Source organism: Quercus suber, unplaced genomic scaffold (genome assembly GCF_002906115.3).
Source record: "Quercus suber isolate HL8 unplaced genomic scaffold, Cork oak 2.0 scaffold_108, whole genome shotgun sequence".
Lineage (NCBI taxonomy): Eukaryota > Viridiplantae > Streptophyta > Magnoliopsida > Fagales > Fagaceae > Quercus > Quercus suber.
Genome location: NW_027069573.1, coordinates 212873 through 233286, shown reverse-complemented (window position 1 = coordinate 233286; position 20414 = coordinate 212873). Strand labels below are relative to the sequence as shown.

The 20414-nt window shown below is 34.1% G+C and overlaps 2 non-coding genes and 1 pseudogene across 2 annotated transcripts; all 3 read right to left on the bottom strand.

The window, feature by feature from the left end:
* Positions 1 to 8277: 8277 nt before the first annotated feature.
* On the bottom strand, positions 8278 to 8348 carry TRNAG-CCC (transfer RNA glycine (anticodon CCC)). The gene has a single exon. It is a non-coding gene; the product is annotated as a tRNA-Gly (tRNA).
* Positions 8349 to 12037: 3689 nt separating this feature from the next.
* TRNAG-CCC (transfer RNA glycine (anticodon CCC)) lies at positions 12038 to 12108 on the bottom strand. The gene has a single exon. It is a non-coding gene; the product is annotated as a tRNA-Gly (tRNA).
* Positions 12109 to 16215: 4107 nt separating this feature from the next.
* LOC136068298 (phytoene synthase 2, chloroplastic-like) lies at positions 16216 to 20068 on the bottom strand (annotated as a pseudogene).
* Between the last annotated feature and the right edge of the window lie 346 nt (positions 20069 to 20414).

Below are 20414 nucleotides of genomic sequence, written 5' to 3'. Positions count from 1 at the left end.
GACTGAAACTATTCCGAATCCAAATCCAACGAATTCCTTAAATTTCAAGGCATAAATAATTAAATACATAACTTATATATATATATAAAATCCTTCAGTACTCTCTCTCTCCAATCCTTCAATCTCTCTTTCTCTCTACGCTTTTCTGATCTCCTCCATCTTCGACGATCCAGACCCATAGCTGAGCTCCACCCCACACCGATGATCAAAATAAAATCACCAACCTAGGGCCGCTGTCACACCACCAAACCCACGGGCCATAGCTGATCTACCATGGCAGGGGCGGTGAACTGACAGAGGAGGACAAGGGGTGTGTCTGGAGGCAGCTGATCCATCATGGGTATGGATTTGGTTTAGAAACGTGATCTTGAGGGAGGTGAAGTCCACCGATCCAGCGTCATTGCCGAGCCCTAGCTCCGCCAAGTCACGCCCCTCTTGGAAGTCTAAATCGGCCAAGGAGAATGCGCCACCGTTTGATCTGACCTCCATCCCCTCCGAATCCAAGCCATCGCCAGCTATGGTGGCCAAATTGAAGAGTCCATTGCCGCCGAGGCCACCTCCTTCAAATTCTCACAAAACGAAGCTTAGCATTGAAAGTCATGGGCTCGATGTAGGAAATTGTTGATCGATCTGGTGGCAGATCCGGTGATTCAATGGGTTCTGGGTTGTTGTTTAGTATCTTCTTCCTTAGTATTCAATGGGTTCTGGCATATCGGTATCCGCCAAATCACCGGGTTGTTTGGTATAGTTGAAATTTTCACTTTGTTGTTTGGTATACTGTTGTGAATCACCGGATCTGCTGGGTATTGTTGTGAATCGCTGAGGCCACTTTGTTGTTTGGTATAGTTGGTATACTGTTCTGGGTTGTTGGTCATGATGTTGTGATTTTTTCTGGTGGGTTTGTTGTTTGGGTTTGTTGCGTGAGTGAGATCTTAGATGTTGAAAATCAAAAATTTAGAAATTAAGTGCTGGAAATTGTTGATCCTCCCTGTTGTCATGTTGTAAACTGTGTTATGCTTTGATTTTAATAAATTTATTAGTTTAGGCACAAAAAATTAGTATAAGGAAGAAGACGAAGAACTCTCTCTCTCATGGTTTTGCTTCATTTAATTTGTATTAGTTTTCTGAGTATTAGTTTTCTGGGTTTGTTCTTTATGTTTGTGAATGTTCTTCGTGATTGTGAATTATGAGAAACAAATAACATATTTTAATCTTGTTTTTTTTTTGTTTTTTTGTTTTTCTTGTTTTGGGAGGAGAGAGACATAAAATGGGTGGAAAAAGACTTATTTACCCCTTTTTTTAACAGAGGTGGGTTACGGAGACTAAACGGACCTAACCTCAGATGGGTTAAGTGTCAAAAATTAAACCACGGGTAGGCAAATCGAATTCGAGGTAAACCACAGGTGGGTAAATTGTAATTATCCATTTTTTATACATTATTTTAAACAACAAAAACTTGAATTTAAATAATTGATTAATGATATGGTTATTAATCTTTGATCACCTTGAAATTTTACAAGTACGAAATATATACGAAGATAACATAATCTAACGATGGATTTGTTAAAATTCACATCCAATTAAAAACTATTGAGTGATGTAACATTACTTAAAGTTTAAAGTCAAACTAGGTGTGATTGTTACATTAAGGCTCCATAATTTTCCTTTTTTGTCAATTTGGTACTATAACTTTGATACTATATTAATTACCTCTATCTATGCCCCGTCCATTTTCTGCCTAACAGAACCCATGGGTCTCACATGAGCCTGAGTGTTTTTTCATCCAGTAATTAAAATAAAGGAAAATAAAGAGAAAACTAAGGATGGAAGTAGGAATTTGTCTTTGGGAAACAAAAACTTGAACAATAAAATTTTGATAAAATTCAAGAGTAATAAATATACTAGAATTCAAATCTAAGTTAGTGTATGAAAAATAAAACAAGTACCTATACCATTTTTTAAAAAAGAAAACAAAATAAAAGACACAAATAATAGTTTTTGAATATAATTGAAATCGTTAATGATATTTCAAAATGGATCCCAATTTTTTTTTTTGAAGTACTGAAAAATCATTTATATTGGTTCTATAATAAATTTCATTACAATTTCTCTTTTAATATAAGCACGTTGAAATGGTCAAAAGCCAAAAAAATCTAGCGCTTCTTGTCTTTGGTAAATAAAATTCTATATAAAATGCGTAACTCACTTGCTACTCTACTTTTATGGACTATAATTTCCATTAAAACTTGAAACTTGATCTTAATCGAAAAGTTCAGCATCAACCTCATTATAAAAGCATACATTTTCATTACTCCTCACTTTCCTAGATTATGGTTTCCACTAAAACTGGAAACTCTATCTTTATTGAAAAAACCTACTATCAAACTCATTATGAAATCTTATATTTTCATTACCCTTTATTTAGAGAATGGTGCTGTAATGGATTTATAAAGGTAGATTTTTTTAGAATTACAAAACTAGTTGGGTGAGAAGAACCCGTCCAAGTTGCACGCATTGTAAAAGACCTGATGGATTGCATTAGTTCAATTACATAAGTGGTCCAATTAAACAATCAGACTATAACTTAGATAATGATTCATTGATTTACTGGTTAAACTGGCCCAGGTTAGTCTAGGGTTAATAACTATGCAACTAAGTATCTTCATAAATCCTAGAAATAATTGATCACAACATGTATTATATTTTTCATCTGAAGGCCATTTGTGAATCTGCGATGATTAATTGTTCCTCACCATTTTATATAGTGTTAAACTACTTTGATGCTTCAAGCGAGAGAGACAGATTACTACCGATGATTAGCTCAAAAAATGCTGCAATATATATATAAAAGCGTGTCCACGCGGCCTGAGAAACGTGTCCGTGTCCGTGTCCGAGAATACAAAGACCAAGCCGTGTCTGAGTCTTTTCCCGGGCATTCAGAAATTTGTTGTGGAAGACTTCCACAACAATTCAGTGCCTAATGGACAGAGCAGTGCGATGGATTCAACTGCTGACACTTTGAACTACAATCAGGTACAATGCAAGAACTGTACTTTTTTTTTTTTTACTTCTTGGGGTTTCTTGAGAATTTGAAGCATTATCTTGATTCTATGTATGACCCAGCAGCGCATTATTATTAGTATTTGCTAAAATTGATTCCTTTTATTGTTTGTTCTTGGATTGTGCTGTTTTCAATGTATTGTGCCAATTGAATTTGGCATTTCTACAACTTTTTTGAGCTTTCTTTCCATTGATTGATCATTAAAAATATTAATGATCAATCAAACCAAATCCTCTAAGTTTGGTATATTTTTAATCTTGGCCCTAAAATTTCTTCCAATATTGTCGTTCCATTCATCTCCGATGGGGCTTTCCTGATAGCATATTTGGGTGGGGTGTGGATAGGAGTGTAGGTGTGTTGATGATTAATTTCATAGTTCACAGCCATTTGCTGTGTTGGTATAATGAACCTGATTAGCGTAAGGAATTGATATGTGGAGTGGAGACTGTTTGGGAAAGACTTGAAAGGGAAATGACTTATATTGGGGTATTTATGCTCCAAGAAAAGGAAGAAGAATGTGAGAATAAGAAGAGAGCTTAGAAGAGAATTTCGAGGAAAATGCATCAACCTTCATGACGAGCCTTTGAGTACACGGTTGCTTAGTATATTTATTAGGAGATTAAAAGCAAAATTCAATAAAAGCTTAAAGATTGGTTCTTTTAATTATGTTGAATTCACTGTGAATTAGAATAATGTATTAAACATAGGAAAGGAGGCTAATTTATCACTTTGTTTGCCATTCTCACAGTTCTAATGTTTCATGAAGTAAAGCAGGTCTGACATAACTGAGAGAGTATTTATGGTTCATTCATTTCTAAGGGATCAAATATGTTAATTTGCAGCTTGATTTGTTTCCTGATAAAATTTTATTTGGAAATATGGACTGCTGAATGAACTAAGGAAACCTTTTTGGAGAACTATAAATCCGACTTTCAAGTACTTGATTATCTAGAGGGACCGACAACCTGAAGCTTTTTTTGATGTTGGTGTGAGCAGAGAACTAGTCTGTGATGGAGTGGGATTGACTTTCAAGACCCTTTTTGGATGATCGAAATATATCTGGACTTCTTGTCCCATGACACTTTGCACCTACTGCATTCTAATATCCTAATGGCCCTTATTAAATTATGTGTAAAATGCTGATATTCTTATACACACAAAGTGCCGCAGAGAAGATCCCCAATTTGTCTACCTGCATTTGTTTCATAATATTATTTATTATCTAAACTTGCAGGTTTTGGTGAGAGATTTTGTTCCTATAGGCTTAGCTTGCTTGATGAAAGAAACTGCAGAACCTGAGATGGCAAAAAACTTCCTATGAAAGACTCTCCAATTCCAAGGTTGGGAGAAAAAGATTGACAACTATACTCTTGGAGAAGGTGCAATGCCTGCAAGTTTCAAGGTTAAGTTTGACACAACTTCAGAAGGACATTTGGGTTGCAGATTTCGGAGGCAGAGCAATTGGAAGAGTTGCACCAGTTGATTTTGGGTTCTGGTGGATTGTACTTCTAAGGGCATATACTAAGCATACACGTGATTATGCACTGGCAGAGCGTCCTGAAGTGCAGAGGAGAATGAAATTAATACACAATCTTCACCTCTTGGATGGCTTTGAAACTTTCCCAACACTTCTATGTGCAGATGGGTGTAGCGTGATTGACAGGAGTATGGTGAGTCTCTTGTTTTCAATAATGGCAGTATCTGTATAATGTATTTATAAGTATGAATTTTCAAACAATATGGAAACTTTCCTGCCATTCAATCCAAGGATGTTAACTTTTCAGTCCCATTGAATGATAACACTTTGGCATACTTTTGAAACAGGGAATATATGGATATCCAATTGAGATCCAAGCCCTCTTTTATTTTGCACTAAGATATGCAGGGCAGATGCTGAAACCAGAGCATGATGATGAAAAATTAATGGAGCAAATTGATAAGCGGATCACAGCTCTCAACTTTCACATACAGCAGTACTACTGGCTCGACTTTACACAGTTAAATAAAATATACCGGTACAAAACGGAGTACTCCCACACTGCTGTTAATAAATTTAATGTCATCCCAGAGTCTATCCCTGATTGGGTGTTTGATTTCATGCCCTTGAGAGGAGGGTATTTAATTGGCAATGTCAGCCCAGCTCGCATGGACTTCAGGTGGTTCTTACTTGGGAATTGCATCGCCATATTGAGCTGTCTAGCCACAGGTGCACAGGCTACAGTGATAATGGATCTTGTTGAGGAGCGCTGGGAGGACTTGGTTGGGGAGATGCCTTTGAAGATAGTTTACCCAGCACTGGAGGGACATGACTGGAGGACTGTGACTGGTTTTGATCCAAAGAACACACGGTGGAGTTACCATAATGGTGGCTCTTGGCCAGGTGAAAATCATGAACACAAAGCTCAGAATGTAAATTGCANGGGGGCAGTGTTTCCTAGTTGTTTAGGCCCTTCAAAGACAATGCATCAATTTAGAAACCATCAGCTAAGAAATAAACTGCATTTTGATAAACGAGAAATATCTATTCATATTGTGTAACAAGTTTTGTGCTGATTTGGTGGTCGGGGATGTTTTTGTAGTTCTGGTGTGGCTACTTAAAGCAGCATGCATCAAGACTGGAAGGCCTCAAATCGTAAAGTGGGCAACTGAACTGGTAGAGCAACGGCTTTCCAAGGATGGCTGTCCGGAGTATTATGATGGTAAGACTGGCGTTACATTGGAAAGCAAGCCAGGAAGTACAGACGTGGAGCATTTCTGGCTACCTGATTGCTAAAATGATGATTGAGAACCCTTCCAATCTTGTTATGACCTCTCTTGAAGAGGATAAGAGGATAGCCAATCCAAGGCTTAACCGCTCTGCTTCATTTCCTCCATAGAGAAGAGATTGAGGTTGAATTGCAATTAGTCGATAACAGGGATACTGTTATCACAAATGTATAGCTTTAGTCATGGCTGGATAGTATCTCAGTATCCCCATTATCTTCTATTTTTTGTGAATGGTGGCTGAGTCCATTTGTTGAAAATTGGAAATAGTTTTCTTGATTAGTTGCTATTACTTGTTGGATATGATCTTAAAGTTTCATTCTTTTGGTAGAAATGCTTTGTTCTTTTTCTGTTGATTTAATAATTTGGGTATTTAAGGAGGAAAAAAAATAATAAGTTACGAATATTATACCCAAGCCTTTTCTCTAAATCTTAGGTAAATAAATTATGTCCAAGCCTTTTCTTAAACCTTGAGCTAACTAAACATACTTATGATATAGGAATCTTTACTTGTTCAGAGAATGTCAGAATGTGTGCTTCATACAGTTGAAACCCAATATGTGAATATCCATGATTATGACATTGGATATGAAATTATGAATTGATACCATAATTTAAATTAATACTTCAAATTAATATGGCCTTTATTTTTCTTAGATACATTCCATTCTCTATTTCTTTGGAAATATATATCTAAAATATGACTCAGTTTTCGGCCCTAAAATGAGGCACCTTATAGGTTGTAGACCATTAAACTGGATTCTACAATCAGAACTTTTTTCTTGCTATTCAGAATTGACAATATCTAACATATCTGTATATAATATTCCAGATGATTTAGAAAAATTCATGATCATCCAATGCACATGTAGTATGTAATTAGAAGATATACCTATTTTTTAAGTAAAGTTAATCTCCAAACTGGTTTTGAGAAAAATTCCTTCCAACACACTACATGGTCTGTTTAATGAGTTATGTGACTTGTTTAAATAATACATATGATTGGTTTATAGATTGGCATGTAATTGGTTGGAGGCTTGGAGCAAAACTTTGTCCTTTTTTATGCCTCATATTTGTGAGGATGACTCAAAGTTGTGTACTAGTGGATAATTCTTGGATTTGTTTTGGAATCATTTATGTTTCAGATAGCCATCGATTTTGCATGTGAAGAAGGAATGACCAGATTAATTTTCTTCTTTGTTTCTTTTTTGGTTTTCTGTTTTGGATTGGGGAATGTCTGCAATGGATTTTCAGGCTAAAATTAGTTAGTTTCCTTAGCTCTGTACAGCTTAACTTCTTGCCTATTAAGTGCACAACAGTGTTTTATGCTCTGTTGTTAATCCTGTTATGCCATTTCTTAGGCATCCTGAGTCCAAACGAATTGCTTTGAATATAAGCATAATTTAAGATCATTTTGAACTAACAGAGTTGTAGGAGATCTATGGCATAATTGCTAGTACTTTATGATTTTTGTGGCTAACAGGTTACAGGAGGCTCTCTGTGTCACATACTGGCCAATATTTAGTTAGTTTGCAGATTTTCTAAATCCAGCCTAAGAAGTTTGAAGGAGTTGGTTAATTAGTTAATCAAACAATAAATAGCTGGTAGAATAACTCATTAATGTTTATGTTTGACTAGGTTTCATTTAGACATTTTCTAGATTCAGTTAGTGTTAGTATCTGGCCTAGAACCGAATATCTTTGCCCCAAGTTTTTGGATGAGACATTATTTTCTACAATTGATAAGTACTTTTAAAACAAACTGTTGAAATGTGTATATCATTGCTTGATGCATTGCAAATACAAACTGTTACAACTCGATATTCCTGTGACTTAATACTTTTAGCCGGTTAGCTAACCCTGATCTCATAACACCATTGATGAGCATTACTTTGTGCTTTGAATTAGGCCCGAGTCCTCCTTTCCTAACCAAAAATTCGTTAGTAGTAATTATCGTCATGGTTGGTTAGGACTTTAGGAAGTTAAGAATCCAGTGCTTAAACATCTCACACCCCACTTGTGAAATGTCAAATGTCATAGTCACTTGCGCAATGGCCGATATTTAGTAAGATGTTCATCATATTATTAAGAAAAGATAGATCATGATTTTTATTATGTCATTTATTCTACTTTCATTTCATGCAAATTCGCCATATCAGTGAGATTGGGGATAAAAAATTATTATATAAAAAAAAAGGTTTGAAATGACAAAAAGCCAAAAGAAACTCATTTATGCATGTAGAGGTGAAAGAACATTACTAGGTAGTAGATTTTGTCGGAAGAAGCATGACAAGAGAACATGACAAAATATAAGATTATGACAAAATATGTAAAGTAGATTTTGTCAGAAGAATCATGGCAAGAGAATATGACAAATATGAGATCATGACAAAATACATGTAGTTTATGCAAAATTGCTGGGATTGGAGATTAAAAAAAGAAAAGAAAAGTGTGTGCGCATCCAGGGAATCGAACCCTGGTCAGTACCGTGGGAGGGTACTATGATACCACTACACCAGATGCGCTTCTTACTTGCGCACTTGTATTTTGCGTAAGTAATTAATAGTGAAGTATGCCATACCTTTTATAGACTCTAAAATGAATGAACATTATTGTCTGGAATCTTGCAAAGCAAGAGAACATGTTATTGCAATAAATGATTCTCATTTGGGATGAATTTTTCATGATGCTTCTCAAATTGGAGGAGGGAGGATTTGAACCCTTGAGTCTTGACATCTTTGAAAATATTAAAAGAGCTGATTGAGTTACTAGACTCTTAGCACATGTGAGAAAAATTAGTATTTGGTACAAGTAAAATCAGTAGTATAAAAAGTAAAGAGGTTGTGTGTGTATAAAGCTAGTAACATAATCATTTGGAATGGAGCTGATAATGTCAATTTCTTAGTCAATATAATTTGGGAAGGATTATGTTTTATACACTTTTAAGTAGGGAGGGAGATTTTAATCCGAATATTTCCATCGAAATACCAAAAAATACTATTTGACATGAAGAAAATAATTTCACAGCACCTATCCTATGTCGTTCTCTAAGGCTATTTCTCGGTGTCTTATATTAAGTAGATAGTGTTGCTCCAATATATCATAATCTCTAGCAACTTTGTGGCTTAGTTGATGAAGATACAAATCACCTACTGTGAACATCAATCAACAATATTACTTTCCATTTTTAGGGGGTATCTTGGTCAAGTCAAATTGATTTGAGGCTTAGTCTATCATTCGAAATGACCATGTCGGCTAGGGGAGGACAGAAGCCATTATTGATAAAGTAGAAACGTTATCTTGACCATTTGAAAGTCCACGGATGCAAGTCAAATGAAATTCATGAAACCAATTAAGGGTGAATGATGGTTGCAGATTTGGCAATAATGGCACGAATCTGAGCCATTAAGTGTCAAGAGAGGTGAAGAGGTCTTTGCCAAGTTTTGGCAGAGATGTCACTAGGAATGGGGTTATGAGAATGCTAAATGGGAGAGAAAGCAAGTTTTGGACTATGGTAATAGAATATGTACAACAAAAACATATTATAAATTAGATTTGTGTAATAGCGATTAAATTCTATATAAAAATAATTTATATACACACATAGAGCGCTGAGATGAGGTTGGGCAAGCAAAACCCGTCCCCATTTTGTTGTCTCTTTGGAGCAAGAAAAACTCACACAAAGCAAGATGGGTCAAGTAGTGTTGAGATTTTTTGACATCCCTAGGGTTAGGGCTATCCAAAGACCTACTAAACTCAACTCACCCATCCGATCCAATCTGACCTGAAGACTCATGGATGGTTTTGAATGGTGGGACAATTGATCACGATCTTTGACACTTGAAACCAATGATTCTCGATTTGGGTATCAATTTGGGTGGTTTCTCACTCGCCCAAACCGACTTGATTGAAAATAACATAACAATTCGGCCATATTTAGAGATTGGGTGCCATTCACTCATTGATTTGATCAAAACTCAATCACTTCCCATCCTTTTTTTTTTTCCTTTTCATTTTCAAATTCAATATTCAATCCTTTCTCTCTCTAAAAAAAATAGCTATCATTCATTTGAGTAACTTGGTAATCCATTCAATTGGCAGGTTAATCTCAAACCCGAGCTGACTTTATCCCATGTTTGTGTAGATGTATGATTTACCCCCATATGAGAGGGTGAATACATGATAGATTTTCTCAAAGTGTTTAGAATCCCAGTCAAATTTATTGATAGTAACATACACCTGTTTGGATGGCCCAGCCTTCGTCAAAGGTTTATAGTCCTCGTATTGTAAGCTCTGTTAGCTTTCCCTTTTGCCTTTAAAAAAAAGAAAAAAAATTAACCCAAAATATAAAATAGAAAAATGAGAGATAAGAAATTATTTTTGTTATATCCAATGCTTTTAGAAAGAAAAAAAGAAAAGAAAAGAAAAACTCAAGAGGGTGTTTGGTACTGCTACTTAAACAATAGTTTTCAGTGTTTATACACTAAAACCGGTTGTCCATAATTGTCCTAAAATCTTGAGACCTCCCATTTCTAGCTCATTAGCTGCAGGAAGCAAACAAAGCACTTTTATTATTATTATTTTATAAAAGATAGAATTCTATTTTAGTATAATCTAAGTGTGTATATGTGTGAAACTCACTCTTGGAGACTTGAACCCCGGCCCTTGCCCCCCTACACTCCACAAGTACTTATACTTATGGAGTGACCATCACTTTGAAAATGCTAGACTACAGACGCATAGTAAATGCTGTGAAATTTAAGGGATTTATATAAACCAAATTTAAGCTCATTATTCCACAGACCTAATACAACAACTCCCCCAAAGAAAATCTAAAAGTATATATGGTGATTTTTAATAAATTAAGACATCTCAAAGGGTTTGAATGCCATACTGAAATTCTGGGAAGGGATATGCATATCATAATTATGATGCATCCATTTTTATCATTAAATTGTATAAATATGTACACAACACAAACACATGATAATAGATCTATCATCACCCATCTACTTCTTTTTTTTTTTTTTTTTTTTATAAATTTTTTATTAGTTGTCTTGATGCATTGATGCTAGTGACAATGCCTTTATCTATTTTTCTGATTGATAATGGGGGGGGGAGAATTTGAACTTTGAATACATTCGGTGAAAGCACTAGGTGTCAATCAAACTACAAAACTTTTGACAAATGAAAAATGCTACTTGGCACAAATTAGAGCATTATAAACCAAAAATTAAATTCAATGGGGAAGATCTGACAGTAATTGTGAATTGTAATGCACCTATTGGTTTTGAATGTCTTCTTTATAAATTTTAGGCATTCATGTCATGAAAATATAGAGCATGGAATTTAAGCACCAACTATTGAAAAATACTTCTTTTTAACTAAAATGATGAGTAAATGATATTATTTTCTACAATTGATAAGTACTTTTAAAACAAACTCTTGAAATGTGTATATTATTGCTTGATGCATTGCTAATACAAATTGTTACAACTCGATATTCCTGCGGCTTAATACTTTTAGCCGGTTAGCTAACCCTGATCTCATAACACCATTGATGAGCATTACTTTGTGCTTTGAATTAGGCCCGAGTCCTCCTTTCCTAACCAAAAATTCGTTAGTAGTAATTATCGTCATGGTTGGTTAGGACTTTAGGAAGTTAAGACCCCAGTGCTTAAACATCTCACACCCCACTTGTGAAATGTCAAATGTCATAGTCACTTGCGCAATGGCCGATATTTAGTAAGATGTTCATCATATTATTAAGAAAAGATAGATCATGATTTTTATTATGTCATTTATTCTACTTTCATTTCGTGCAAATTCGCCATATCAGTGAGATTGGGGATAAAAAATTATCATAAAAAAAAAAAAAGGTTTGAAATGACAAAAAGCCAAAAGAAAAGTCAAAAGAAACTCATTTATGCACGTAGAGGTGAAGGAACATTACTAGGTAGTAGATTTTGTCAGAAGAAGCATGACAAGAGAACATGACAAAATATGTGAAAAGTAGATTTTGTCGGAAGAATCATGGTAAGAGAATATGACAAAATATGAGATCATGACAAAATATGTGTAGTTTATGCAAGATTGCTGGGATTGGAGATTAAAAAAAAAAAAAAAAAAGAAGGTGTGTGTGCATCCAAAATATGTGTAGTTTATGTAAGATTGCTGGGATTGGAGATTAGAAAAAAAAAAATAAAAAGGTGTGTGCGCATCCAGGGAATCGAACCCTGGTCAGTACCGTGGGAGGGTACTATGATACCACTACACCAGATGCGCTTCTTACTTGCGCACTTGTATTTTGCATAAGTAATTAATAGTAAAGTATGCCACACCTTTTGTAGACTCTAAAATGAATGAACATTATTGTCTGGAATCTTGCAAAGCAAGAGAACAAGTTATTGCAATAAATGATTCTCATTTGGGGTGAATTTTCCATGATGCTTCTAAAATTGGAGGAGGGAGGATTTGAACCCTTGAGTCTTGACATCTTTGAAAACATTAAAAGATGCTGGTTGAGTTACTAGACTCTTAGCACATGTGAGAAAAATTAGTATTTGGTACAAGTAAATCAGTAGTATAAAAAGTAAAGAGATTATGTGTGTATAAAGCTAGTAACATAATCATTTGGAATGGAGCTGATTATGTCAATTTCTTAGTCAATATAATTTGGGAAGGATTATGTTTTATACACTTTTTAGTAGGGAGGGAGATTTTAATCCGAATATTTCCATCGAAATACCAAAAAATACTATTTGACATGAAGAAAATAATTTCACAGCACCTATCCTATGTCGTTCTCTAAGGCTATTTCTCGGTGTCTTATATTAAGTAGATAGTGTTGCTCCAATATATCATAATCTCTAGCAACTTTGTGGCTTAGTTGATGAAGATACAAATCACCTACTGTGAACATCAATCAACAATATTACTTTCCATTTTTAGGGGGTATCTTGGTCAAGTCAAGTTGATTTGAGGCTTAGTCTATCATTCGAAATGACCATGTCGGCTAGGGGAGGACAGAAGCCATTATTGATAAAGTAGAAACGTTTTCTCTCTCTCTCTCTCTCTCTCTCTCTCTCTCTCTCTCTCTCTCTCTCTCTCTCTCTCTCTCTCTCTCTCTCTCTCTCTCTCTCTCTCTCTCTCTCTCTCTCTCTCTCTCTCTCTCTCAATGGCAGGGGTATGTTTCTTAAGATATTTCCAATAAAAAAGTTGTCAAGCTTTTTGGACAAAAATGCAAATCACATATGCATGGCATCAATTTATACAAAAATTATTGTTTATTTTAGAATAAAATCTACTCTTTCTATTTTAGCTAACATTTTTTCAAAACACTCACATATGATTATCTATTTAATTAAAAAAATTTTATTTTTTATTTTTTTAATCATTTCTCTCTCTTTACACATAACAATCACTATCCACTCTTTTTTTTCACTCTTAAAAAAAAAAAAAAAATCATTTTGAATAAGCTCCAGTAAATTGTATATTTGTACAAACACGGTAGTAAAATTCCATTAATTTTGCATAAATGGTCCATAATTTGATGTTGGAGATTTTTGTACTTCAATGACTATATTTTGAGCTTCATCTTATTTTACATGAGTTATGCTAATACTCTTGGTCAATTGTCATCCTTGGTTCACAGTTGTTGTCACGGCAAAACCTAGTCTTGCTGTTGCAATCCTCAACAGCATAGCCAAAACTTACCTTTGCTACAAAACCCAGGGTCCTTGATGAACGATTTAACGAATGATTATTATTATAATATAATGTGAGCAGTGGTAAAAAAATAAAAAACACCTTTTGGGTGTTTTCTGAAAATCATTTTGCATACTTAATTTTTAGAACCATTTTATGAAAATAGGCTATAAAAGATTTGGGACCTACCAATTTTTGTTTTTAAAAACGGTATTCTGTTTTTAAAAATGGGGTACCCTAAACGTTTAGGTTACATATAAATTACTTTTCATGTAAGTTTGGATTTTATTGCCAATTAGATTTTAGAGATGTGATAGTAAATCGATATTTTTAATTGACTAAGATGTTCAAAGCATTTAATTATTTATTGAATTGAAAATTGAGATGTTAAACGATTTATTTTATGAATTTATATAAACATATATACATTCATAGATATATATTATTTAGATACGATATAGTTGGTATAGGCGAGATTCAAATTCATATCCCTTCTGATACTATGTTAAATTACCGATTGTCCAAAAAACTTAACCTAAACTCATATCCTTGTTTGATAACAAAATACTTTATCATTTTTCTTTTTCTCTTTTTTAGAACAAAGACTTTACCAATTATATTAACAAAAAATCACAAAAATCATGAGTTTCATGTGATTGTCATGGTCATGACTCATGAGCCATATACAATAATTATCATGCTACACATATCTATGCCAACTCATGAGTAACATATGTGGGTGAATTTACAAGATATATATGGCATAACATACTAAATTCATTTATTTTTCTTTTTGTTTAAGCAACTTTCAATTTAAAACTTGCAGAAATAATTTTTTAGGATGTTAAAGATAAGACCTTTTATAATCCAAAATTTTATTTCTTTATTGCTTGTTTAATGTATAAAGATAAATGAATTTATATAAGATATTGGAGAAAATTATAATTCTATGGCCACTTACTTCTGGACCGGAATCCATAGAATGACTAGAATCTTGTCAAACCAAGTTCTAACTAGATGACAAATATCCAAACCAAAGTAATTAAGTATCTCTCTTGATTCTTTCAATTTTTCTTGATTCAAATTTAGCAATTGAATTCAAAGAAGCAAGTGAAGATTAATTACAAGTACATCATACTTCATATGAGATCTAAGATTTAAATGTACATGTTTTCAAAGGCAACGGAGGAGGAAAAGTATTTTCCTCAAGTTTTCAAAAGAAAATTTTCAATTCTTCAATTCTCCCATCATACAAATGGGATATGAGGTTTAGAGTATTAATTCCTCTTTAGTAGAGGTACAATAATGGAAACAATGTAAATCAAGTGAAAAAATAAAGTTTAGAGAATTACGGGCGTACGAGAATTGTATGTAAGGCGTACGAGATTTCAAGTTTCTTTTGCATCAAAATCTCTTGAGAGTTCATAATTCTATAAATTATTATTTTTCACTTGATTACCATTGTTTATATCACTCTACCTTTTCTAAAGAGGAATTTAACGTCACTTTTCCATCTAAGTATATCACCAAAAATTAGAAAATTCAAATGCTATGTCATAGGATTAAGAAATGGTATTATATTAATTTCATGTGAAAACCTATTGTAATACAAGAAATCAATTCAACACGTATGTTCGTTAACAAATAACCATGTGTCTTGATCAGAACAATTTCAGCATATAGAAGAAAGATCAAAGCCGTAGCATTCAAAGGGAATTCAAGAATTTAGCATGTGATGATAAACTAAAATTTGAGCATGTTGGTGGCCCGCAGTGTTTGCTCTTGAAAATGTATATAGGTTTTGGTGTGTGTTCATAACAAAAATCCACTGTGAAAGTTGTTTATTTTTCTAAAAAAAAATATGTTTTTTTAATGGAATTGGATATAAAGTAAATTTTTTTCTTATTTTCTTAGGAGTTTAGATGGCTAATGTTGACAATATCTTGTAGGATATTAGTACACAAAAATTAAAATCTCAAGGTATTAGAAGAATTAATCATCATTAATGATATAGTACATTTACAATATATGTACAAACCATAAGCACATGACAATGTAAGTAGCCAAATAAAGAAAACAATGATGTAATTAAGGAAATCAATTTCATAACAAAGACCGTTTTGGTATGGTACAAAGAACGATATATTTCAGTACTGGTCATTATCAGTGTACTTTTTCGGTGTCGACTATTACCGGTGTAACACTAATTTTCATATATATATATATATATATATTATTCATTAATTAAAGTTCATATAATTTGTTAAAATTCCTTGAAATTATAAGACAATATTGACCAAATATATATCTATCTCTTGCTCAAATATAGACCAAAATTACAATATATTAAGCCCTCACTCTTTTATAAATATACTTCAACACTTAACTAATCAAATTACTCAAAAGTGAATATTTGAACATGATTAAGTTTTTGGATCATTGTTTTGTTGCGAAAAATGATTTGATTTAGTAGCATATCAATTTGTTTAAACCAAGCAACTAATAGAATTCGGCTAAACAAAACATGGTGTAGATGGAAAAAAAATTGTATTTAACAATTACTAAATGTGATGATAATTGTTTAACAATGAATTTCTAGGTAATTGAGTTCGCAATTGGATGCTACTATTTGACCTGAGAACCTCCAAAGTTCTTCCCTAATATATATGTTGCAAGCAATTTCAATAATCGGACAGACCAAGATTCTAGTCTTTCAAAGTAAAGATAAACATGTTTTACAACTCGCATTTACAAAAAGCTATCAGTTAAGGATCAAGCTAGGTGCCGATAGAGATCTGGTGTAAGCTAGAGGCAACGTGAGAAGTTTCGTAGTCCTCCCAACATAAGCTCGTTAATTTTGTCAAGTTATCGTAATCGTTATCTTCAATTGCATCCAAGATCTTACGATACAATAGTAAGGATGTCCATACCTGCAAAAACACCACAGATGTTTAGATGCTAGAATAATGCTTTTTTAAACTTTTATGAGAGGAAGAGTGAGAATTTATGAAGTGGTACATACTGGCCAACGGCTAGCCTTGTCAAGCTGAGAAGCTCTCACCTCTGCCAGGTTGAAGTATAGCCTTGCCCTTGTAATCTGCTCTTTCATGAACTCTCTCCACCTATCAGTGACTTTCCCTGTGAAAACATCCTCGTCGCATAATCCAAACTGTGCAAGCTCATCTTGTGGAAGATAAACTCTCCCTCTTGAAGCACTGAAAGAAGAACCCAAACAAAGGTTGGAGAGATTGAATGAGTCAATGGGGGAGAAAGTGAAGTACTATAGTTTTAACTTACTCCTCTCCCACATCTCTGAGAATGTCGGTCAGTTGATTTCCAATACCCAAGTAGAGTGCTGCATTATCTATAGTTTGAGTTGAAACTGGAGACTCGGGTGCAATTCCCATCACTGGAACACTCATTAGGCCAACTGTTCCAGCCACAGAGTAGCAGTAAAGGTAGAGTTGTTGAAAGTTTTTATAGCGACATTTCCCTGTATCCATTCTCCCTTCGATCATGTCCCTAAATGACTATGATTGAAAAGAAAATGAAATGTATCAAAGTGTGATATTTCAGAAAAATATATGAATGAAAGGTTTGTTTTATTACAAGCAAGGCACTAGGAATATGATTTTTTTTTTTTTTTTTTTTGAATGAAGAAAAAAAATTATGAAGTGAATAAAATAGCATGGTCAGTGCACTAAGAAATGGATCTCAACTAAAAAAAATCAACTTAAAAGGCAGAAATCCCAAGCACCTTAATGTCTAAAGGGAACTTGAAAACAGTATCCGTTAGTGCAGCATCGGGCATGTCATAAGGGCGTCCATTAAAAATGTCTTGCAGTCTGTCTTCCCATCCATTAAGAACCGCAGAGCTCATATGACCAGCATTAGGGCCATTGACGAGTTCATCTGTTCTCCTGCACCAAACTATAGAGAAGCAGTTCATTATTCATAAAGAAATACCAAAATATTCAGTTGCTAATTTTACAATTTCTTTAAGTGTATGTAGAGTTTTAGGATCAGTTAGAATAGCTCTAAATGGAACCCCTTGACTTCTGTCACAATGGTTGGTATCGGTTTAGCACTGCCTAGTTTGTTGGTCGAAAAGCCTTAGTCCCAAATTTTTGGGTTGGCTATGGATTCTCAATAGATTAGCTAACCATCTAACGGTGAAAAATAATGACTTTCTTACGCACATGGTTGTTATTATTAAAGATTTATTTCCTTTGATTTTCTTGCAAATCAAAATCTATTTCAGTTGCAATGATCTAGGACACATTCTTACCATATATTGCCCATGTCGCTTTCTGAAGAATTTGTGTTGACTCACAAACTCATATTATGTGTATGTGCGTGTAAATGTGTACCTATTGAATGGAATCTATTAGCAATCATACATCATAAGAGAATCATTGAACCATCCATATGAGACTTGAATAATATATTAGATATTGGATAATATTGTCAGACTGATGAAAGAAAGGAAATGAAGTTGGACCTGATAGAAGGTCTTGGCATATTCTGCACAAATGTCCCTGCACCTTTCGTATGCTTCTGCAAGAAACTTAGGGTGGAACTGCGGCTTTTCACGAGGACCTTCCCTGGCTAAGTTTTTAGACTGCCTTTCTATAATTTCCTGTACTTGTAAATCAGCAAAAGGAATGCCATTCATTGCCAATGCAGGGAAAATGCTTGTGCTTTTTTGCTGGGAGACATTGTCACTTCAGCTCTTGTAACTGTAGATTTTCGAGATGGGAATTTGCCATTGCTTACACTGATGCAAGGCTTAGCTGCAGGTGAAAACATTGAACACATATGGCAATTCTGTTTACTGCTTTCAAAAGACTAAAGGTGTAAGAGAAAAGATATCATCTACTCTTACGAATGAAAGTTAGGCTTGTAGGATATTGTAAATCTCTCTCTGCGTTCTAGTTATCTTATTAATATTATAGCCAAGATTTCAATGTATGATGTCATGTGGAATATGCTGCGGATGGCCCCTATAAAGAAATATTTAAAAACTTCCATCTTATCGTGTGCTTTTTTGTTACTCTATATTCCCACCAAAGGTTTATAGTGTCCATTTTTTAATTGTAGAAAATCCAAAATACTAGGAGTTGATCTGTCAAATTAGGTAGTTCATCTAGAAAATGAATGGTTGAGATTATTTAATGTATTTGCCTCATGATTGTTGATATGTTAATATGGCAGTTTGTGCAATGTGCTATCATTTTTTGTACTTTGTATCCTAAGCCCATATTATATACACCTTCTTTGGAGTGCAAAAGAGGAAAAGATGTTTTTACAATGACACCGATTTGTCCGATACTAAAAAACTATCATAGTACTAAAAAAGAATGAGTCCTCTACAAAGTACTATCAAGGATATAATTCAAATCTTGGCATTTTCTTGGGTGCAAAGTCTCTTTGATCTTATTATAGGCAGCCGAATAGAAAGAAGTACTTTTTCTATCATATGGCTATTAAATGTCACTTCCATTTTCTTACCAATAAGTTTGAAACATTGTGAATTCAGAAGCAATAATATATTTGACAATATGTGACAACAAATAAAAACATTAGGAAGCATGATAATTTAATGTAATCAGACAAAATTAGGGGATTGTAGAATAAATTAAAATGGTTGGCTAAAACTGATAATATATTATTGTCCAACATGTACATACGGTGGATACTGCAAGTCTGCAATGTATGTTATATACCTATAAAGACATATATGCCTTATATGATGCAAGGGAATCATGTGTTTTACAAAGATGCTGTGTAATTGTCTTGCACTCAACGAACCAAGCTTTGTTGGAACATCTGTCTTCTTGTGCAACCTTGCTTTAGAATCTTGTATCACCCAATGATACNACCATATATTGCCCATGTCGCTTTCTGCCGCTCCTTGGTCATTAGCAAAGTTCCTGCATCAAGACAGTGCCTTAAACTTAACTACAAACTTAAACAAAAAAAAAAGGATAGAATTAGATACTAGTGTCAAAATTGAAGGCAAACATCATGAGAAGAATTTGTGTTGACTCACAAACTCATATTATGTGTATGTGCGTGTAAATGTGTACCTATTGAATGGAATCTATTAGCAATCATACATCATAAGAGAATCATTGAACCATCCATATGAGACTTGAATAATATATTAGATATTGGATAATATTGTCAGACTGATGAAAGAAAGGAAATGAAGTTGGACCTGGATAGAAGGTCTTGGCATATTCTGCACAAATGTCCCTGCACCTTTCGTATGCTTCTGCAAGAAACTTAGGGTGGAACTGCGGCTCTTCACGAGGACCTTCCCTGGCTAAGTTTTTAGACTGCCTTTCTATAATTTCCTGTACTTGTAAATCAGCAAAAGGAATGCCATTCATTGCCAATGCAGGGAAAATGCTTGTGCTTTTTTGCTGGGAGACATTGTCACTTCAGCTCTTGTAACTGTAGATTTTCGAGATGGGAATTTGCCATTGCTTACACTGATGCAAGGCTTAGCTGCAGGTGAAAACATTGAACACATATGGCAATTCTGTTTACTGCTTTCAAAAGACTAAAGGTGTAAGAGAAAAGATATCATCTACTCTTACGAATGAAAGTTAGGCTTGTAGGATATTGTAAATCTCTCTCTGCGTTCTAGTTATCTTATTAATATTATAGCCAAGATTTCAATGTATGATGTCATGTGGAATATGCTGCGGATGGCCCCTATAAAGAAATATTTAAAAACTTCCATCTTATCGTGTGCTTTTTTGTTACTCTATATTCCCACCAAAGGTTTATAGTGTCTGATACCCCCTTCAAGCCCTTAGCTTCATTTCCCATGTCTTTGTCTTTCAGTTATGTTTAGATTGCTAAGTCCTGAAGTT